This window comes from Thermobia domestica, unplaced genomic scaffold, assembly GCF_964235325.1.
Source record: "Thermobia domestica unplaced genomic scaffold, izTheDome1.hap1.1 HAP1_SCAFFOLD_367, whole genome shotgun sequence".
Classification (NCBI taxonomy): Eukaryota; Metazoa; Arthropoda; class Insecta; order Zygentoma; family Lepismatidae; genus Thermobia; species Thermobia domestica.
The window spans coordinates 25,189-32,500 of NW_027656080.1; positions in this window are offsets into that span (position 1 = coordinate 25,189).

A 7,312-nucleotide genomic window follows, 5' to 3' on the forward strand; every position below is an offset into this window, starting at 1 on the left:
ATAAAAAGTCGGCAACTATGACCATCGTGGGAGCGAGTGTGAGCTTTTTGAAAGTACGTGTGAACATTCTGAAGGCAACTGTGAGTATTTTGAAGATAAGCACGAAACATTATGTAGGCAACTATGAGCCCTTTGTACGCAATTATGAACGAAAAGTCGGCAACTATGAGCGTTTTGACGGCAACTGTGAGGAGTTGGTCGGCAATTATGAGCAAATAGTCGGCAACTATGAGCACTTTTTTTTTTTGAATGTGAGCATTCTGACGGCTTGTGTCAAGAATCTGACCGCAACTATGAGACTTTTCACAGCAACTGTGAACCATTTAACTTACACTATCAGCATTATGAATGAAAAGTCGGCAACTAAGAGCATTGTGTAAGAGAGTGTGAGCATTTTGAAACTACGTGTGAACATTCTGAAGGCAACTGTGAGTATTTTTAGGATGAGCACGAATCAGTATGTGGGCAACTAAGAGCCCTTTGTCCGCAATTATGAACGAAAAGTCGGCAACTATGAGCGTTTTGACGGCAACTGTGAGGCCTTGGTCGGCAATTATGAACGAATAGTCGGCAACTATGAGCACTTTTTTTTTAATGTGAGAATTCTTACGTTTTGCGTGAGCATTGTGACAGAAATTGTGAGGCTTCTGACACCAACCATGAACCACTTAAGTTACACAATCAGCAGTATGTTAGATATTATGAATGAAAAGTCGGCAACTATGAGCATCGTGGAAGCGAATGTGAGCATTTTGAAACTACGTGTGAACATTCTGAAGGCAACTATGAGTATTTTGAAAATGAGCTGGAACCATTAAGTAGGCAACTATGAGCCCTTTGTACGCAATTATGAAGGAAAAGTCGGCAACTATGAACGTTTTGACGGCAACTGTGAGGCCTTGGTCGGCAATTATGAACGAAAAGTCGGCAACTATGAGCGTTTTGACGGCAACTGTGAGGCTTTGGTCGGCAATTATGAACGAATAGTCGGCAACTATGAGCGTTTTGACGGCAACTGTGAGGCCTTGGTCGGCAATTATGAACGAATGGTCGGCAACTATGAGCGTTTTGACGGCAACTGTGAGGCCTTGGTCGGCAATTATGAACGAAAAGTCGCCAACTATGAGCGTTTTGATGGCAACTGTGAGGCCTTGGTCGGCAATTATGAACGAATGGTCGGCAACTATGAGCACTTTTTTTCTTAATGTGAGCATTCTGACGGCTTATGCAAATAATGTGACGGGAACTGTGAGCCTTTTGATAGCAACCATGATCCATTTAACTTACACTATCAGCAGTATGTTAGATATTATGAATGAAAAGTCGGCAACTATGAGCATCGTGGAAGCGAATGTGAGCATTTTGAAACTACGTGTGAACATTCTGAAGGCAACTATGAGTATTTTGAAGATGAGCTGGGACCATTAAGTAGGCAACTATGAGCCCTTTGTACGCAATTATGAACGAAAAGTCGGCAACTATGAGCGTTTTGACGGCAACAGTGAGAAGTTGGTCGGCAATTATGAGCAAATAGTCGGCAACTATGAGCCCTTTTTTTTTTTTTTTTTTGAATGTGAGCATTCTGACGGCTTGTGTCAAGAATCTGACCGCAACTATGAGACTTTTGACAGCAACCATCAACCATGTAACTTACACTATCAGCATTATGAATAAAAAGTCGGCAACTATGACCATCGTGGGAGCGAGTGTGAGCTTTTTGAAAGTACGTGTGAACATTCTGAAGGCAACTGTGAGTATTTTGAAGATAAGCACGAAACATTATGTAGGCAACTATGAGCCCTTTGTACGCAATTATGAACGAAAAGTCGGCAACTATGAGCGTTTTGACGGCAACTGTGAGGAGTTGGTCGGCAATTATGAGCAAATAGTCGGCAACTATGAGCACTTTTTTTTTTTTGAATGTGAGCATTCTGACGGCTTGTGTCAAGAATCTGACCGCAACTATGAGACTTTTGACAGCAACCATCAACCATTTAACTTACACTATCAGCAATATGTTAGATATTATGAATGAAAAGTCAGCAACTATGAGCATCATGGAAGCGAGTGTGCGCATTTTGAAATTACGTTTGAACATTCTGAAGGCAACTGTGAGTATTTTGAAGATGAGCACGAACCATTATGTAGGCAACTATGAGCCCTTTGTACGCAATTATGAACAAAAAGTCGGCAACTATGAGCGTTTTGACGGCAACTGTGAGGCCTTGGTCGGCAATTATGAACGAATGGTCGGCAACTATGAGCACTTTTTTTCTTAATGTGAGCATTCTGACGGCTTGTGCAAATAATGTGACGGGAACTGTGAGCCTTTTGATAGCAACCATGATCCATTTAACTTACACTATCAGCAGTATGTTAGATATTATGAATGAAAAGTCGGCAACTATGAGCATCGTGGAAGCGAATGTGAGCATTTTGAAACTACGTGTGAACATTCTGAAGGCAACTATGAGTATTTTGAAGATGAGCTGGAACCATTAAGTAGGCAACTGTGAGCCCTTTGTACGCAATTATGAAGGAAAAGTCGGCAACTATGAACGTTTTGACGGCAACTGTGAGGCCTTGGTCGGCAATTATGAACGAATAGTCGGCAACTATGAACGTTTTGACGGCAACTGTGAGGCTTTCGTCGGCAATTATGAACGAAAAGTCGGCAACTATGAGCGTTTTGACGGCAACTGTGAGGCTTTGGTCGGCAATTATGAACGAATAGTCGGCAACTATGAGCGTTTTGACGGCAACTGTGAGGCCTTGGTCGGCAATTATGAACGAATGGTCGGCAACTATGAGCGTTTTGACGGCAACTGTGAGGCCTTGGTCGGCAATTATGAACGAAAAGTCGCCAACTATGAGCGTTTTGATGGCAACTGTGAGGCCTTGGTCGGCAATTATGAACGAATGGTCGGCAACTATGAGCACTTTTTTTCTTAATGTGAGCATTCTGACGGCTTGTGCAAATAATGTGACGGGAACTGTGAGCCTTTTGATAGCAACCATGATCCATTTAACTTACACTATCAGCAGTATGTTAGATATTATGAATGAAAAGTCGGCAACTATGAGCATCGTGGAAGCGAATGTGAGCATTTTGAAACTACGTGTGAACATTCTGAAGGCAACTATGAGTATTTTGAAGATGAGCTGGAACCATTAATTAGGCAACTATGAGCCCTTTGTACGAAATTATGAAGGAAAAGTCGGCAACTATGAACGTTTTGACGGCAACTGTGAGGCCTTCGTCGGCAATTATGAACGAAAAATCGGCAACTATGAGCGTTTTGACGGCAACTGTGAGGCCTTGGTCGGCAACTATGAGCACTCTTTTTTTAAAATTTGAGCATTATGACGGCTTGTGTGAAAAATCTGACCGCAACTGTGAGACTTTTGACAGCAACCATGAACCATTTAACTTACATTATCAGTATTATGAATTAAAAGTCGGCAACTATGAGCATCGTGTAAGCGAGTGTGAGCATTTTGAAAGTACGTGTGAACATTCTGAAGGCAACTGTGATTATTTTGAAGATGAGCACGAACGAGTATGTGATTAACTATGAGCCCATTGTCCGCAATTATCAACGAAAAGTCGGCAACTATGAGCGTTTTGACGGCAACTGTGAGGCCTATGTCCGCAATTATGAACAAATAGTCGGCAACTATGAGCGCTTTGACGGCAAGTGTGAGCATTGTGACGCCTTTTGTGACGATTCTGACGGCAACTGTGAGCCATTAGTCGGGAACTATAAACTTTTATGTCGGGGACTATGAATGAAAAGTCGGCAACTATGAGCGTTTTGACGGCAACTGTGAGGCATTGGTCGGCAATTATGAGCGAGTAGTCGGCAACTATGAGCGTTTTGACGGCAACTGTGAGGCCTTAGTCGGCAATTATGAACGAATAGTCGGCAACTGTGAGGCCTTGGTCGGCAATTATGAACGAATGGTCGCCAACTATGAGCACTTTTTTTCTTAATGTGAGCATTCTGACGGCTTGTGCAAATAATGTGACGGCAACTGTGAGCCTTTTGATAGCAACCATGAACCATTTAACTTACACTATCAGGAGTATGTTAGATATTATGAATGAAAAGTCGGCAACTATGAGCATCGTGGAAGCGAATGTGAGCATTTTGAAACTACGTGTGAACATTCTGAAGGCAATTATGAGTATTTTGAAGATGAGCTGGAACCATTAAGTAGGCAACTATGAGCCCTTTGTACGCAATTATGAACGAAAAGTCGGCAACTATGAGCGTTTTGACGGCAACTGTGAGGCATTGGTCGGCAATTATGAACGAATAGTCGGCAACTATGAACGTTTCGACGGCAATTGTGAGGCCTTGGTCGGCAATTATGAACGAAAAGTCGGCAACTATGAGCGTTTTGACGGCAACTGTGAGGCCTTGGTCGGCAACTATGAGCACTTTTTTTTTAATGTGAGCATTATGACGGCTTTTGTGAAAAATCTGACCGCAACTGTGAAACTTTTGAGAGCAACCATGAACCCTTTAACTTACATTATCAGCATTATGAATTAAAAGTCGGCAACTATGAGCATCGTGTAAGCGAGTGTGAGCATTTTGAAATTACGTGTGAACAGTCTGAAGGCAACTGTGTTTATTTTGAAGATGAGCACGAACCAGTATGTGATTAACTATGAGCCCATTGTCCGGAATTATCAACGAAAATTCGGCAACTATGAGCGTTTTGACGGCAACTGTGAGGCCTATGTCCGCAATTATGAACACATAGTCGGCAACTATGAGCGCTTTGACGGCAAGTGTGAGCATTGTGACGCCTTTTGTGACGATTCTGACGGCAACTGTGAGCCATTAGTCGGGAACTATAAACTTTTATGTCGGGGACTATGAATGAAAAGTCGGCAACTATGAGCACTCTGACGGCAAGTGTGAGCAATTTGACGTCTACTGTGAGGATTCTGACGGCAACTGTGAGCTATTTGAGTGGAACTATTAAGCATTGTGTGTGCAACTTTGAACGCTCTGAGGGGTTTCCTGAACATGTTGACAGCATGTATGAACCACATTTCGGGAACAGTGGGCAATCTGACGGGAACTGTGAACATTGTTGTTGGCGACTTTTCACCCAGCATAACGTTAGAATATGACGGCAACCGTGGCTTCGTTTGCCGTCATTTTTGACATTCTGTGATTTTTCGTGACTGGTGTGCAATCGAGAGGAATCGCTACATTATAGGGATTAGGGTACAGAAGCAGCCCCGTTTACACTTTGTTAAGTCCTGGCTTGAAATTGTTCTATGAGGTTGTAATTAACATGAGTTTGACCTAATTCATGTTTTTGGATTGTTCTTTACATTAATTTTGTAACCCGAGCGCGAAAAGCAGCCCTTTTCGTAGAGAACTTTTTACCCAGCATAACCTTTGAGTATGGCGGCAACTGTGGCTTCGTTTGCCGTCATTTTTGAGATTCCGTGATTTTCGTGACTGGTGTCCGATCGAGAGGAATCTCATCACTATAGGAGGTATGGTAGTGGGCAATCCTGCTATATACTTAGGTTAGGTTAGGCTGGCTTATACTTTCAATTTGTTCCCAGAAGTTAGGAGAGTGTAAAAGTTGTTAAGTTTTGAGTGTCGTATTCTGTAACGGTTTATATATATACTGGATGTCAAATCACGTTTTCCCACCCTTGCGTGGGATGTATACGGCAACCGTGGCTGCATTCGCCGTCATGGTCAAAACGAGGCTGCGCAACGCCGGCAATTTCAAGACAGGTGTAGTATCGAGAGGAATCTCTACACTATAGGAGGTAGGGTAGTGAACAAGCCTTCTATATAAACATTCCCTTTAAATTGTTCACGGAGGTTGGAGAGACCGCTAATGGTATTGCTTTCTAAATGAGGCTTACTTTTTTCTCTCCGCGGCCTAGTCTGTCGAGAAATCTTGACTTCTGGCCACAGACAGAAAGCTAGTCTTCGCAGGAGGCGGAAATGGCTAAATTGGGAAGGGAAGCCACAGGCTGGTTGGTTTCTTTATGGGAGTCTAAACGCACTATCGCTGTTGATGTTGGTTAATTTTGAAGGCGGACTAATATCGGCGGATGGTAGTGTAGGCTCAAAAGGAATTTTATCAGCCGCAGGCAAGAACCCTGGGATGCTATTCACGGGCGTCCTAGCCGGTCAAGGTGTAGAGGAGGTTGCAAACCCTGTTGCTGCCTGGGAGGAATGCTTCATAGAAATGTGCGTCCATGGGCGGACCTATGAAAGGGCATGCAGTGCGGGTTTGCCAGCACGCCTAATGTTGTCCAAAGACTTCCTCGTATTTTGACAAAGAATGTCAGAAACCTTGGTCGGACGGCTGTTTCTAAGAGGGCACGTGGCGATGGGGAATGTGTGAGGTAGGCTCTCATACGGAAGTACCTGTCGTTTACGGGAAGGAGACAATCCTTCTTAACCCGAGGCCTAGCCTGTCGATCACGCCTTCGGGCAATTGACTTCTGGCCGATGCCGCTTTGTGCGGTTGCTGAATGCGAAGAATACTTGAACGGAAGCTACTGTCACACCCAGAGGACACGAGTAAGACTTATATCACTGGAGCAGGAGCCTAAATGTGCTTTTGTGGGTAGCCATACGGCCAGTTCTAACGTGTGCGAGGCCCCACGAGAGTAGGCTTATTCTGGTGGATGAGAAGTCTTTTAATATTTGCTCTGTCGGGTGAACGGAAGCCACAGTCATCCGTAGGACACGAGTAGACTTATTTCACTGGAGCAGGAGTCTAAATGTGCTTTTGTGGGCAACCTTACGGCCAGTTCTAACGGGAGCCAGGCCCCACAAGAGTAGGCTTATTCCGGTGGAGAAGGAGTCTTTAAAATTTGCTGTGTCGGGTGAACGGCTATATTTGAACGGAAGCCACAGTCATCCGTAGGACACGAGTAGACTTATTTCACTGGAGCAGGAGTCTAAATGTGCTTTTGTGGGCAACCTTACGGCCAGTTCTAACGGGAGCCAGGCCCCACAAGAGTAGGCTTATTCCGGTGGAGAAGGAGTCTTTAAAATTTGCTGTGTCGGGTGAACGGCTATATTTGAACGGAAGCCACAGTCATCCGTAGGACACGAGTAGACTTATTTCACTGGAGCAGGAGTCTAAATGTGCTTTTGTGGGCAACCTTACGGCCAGTTCTAACGGGAGCCAGGCCCCACAAGAGTAGGCTTATTCCGGTGGAGAAGGAGTCTTTAAAATTTGCTGTGTCGGGTGAACGGCTATATTTGAACGGAAGCCATAGTCATCCGTAGGACACGAGTAGACTTATTTC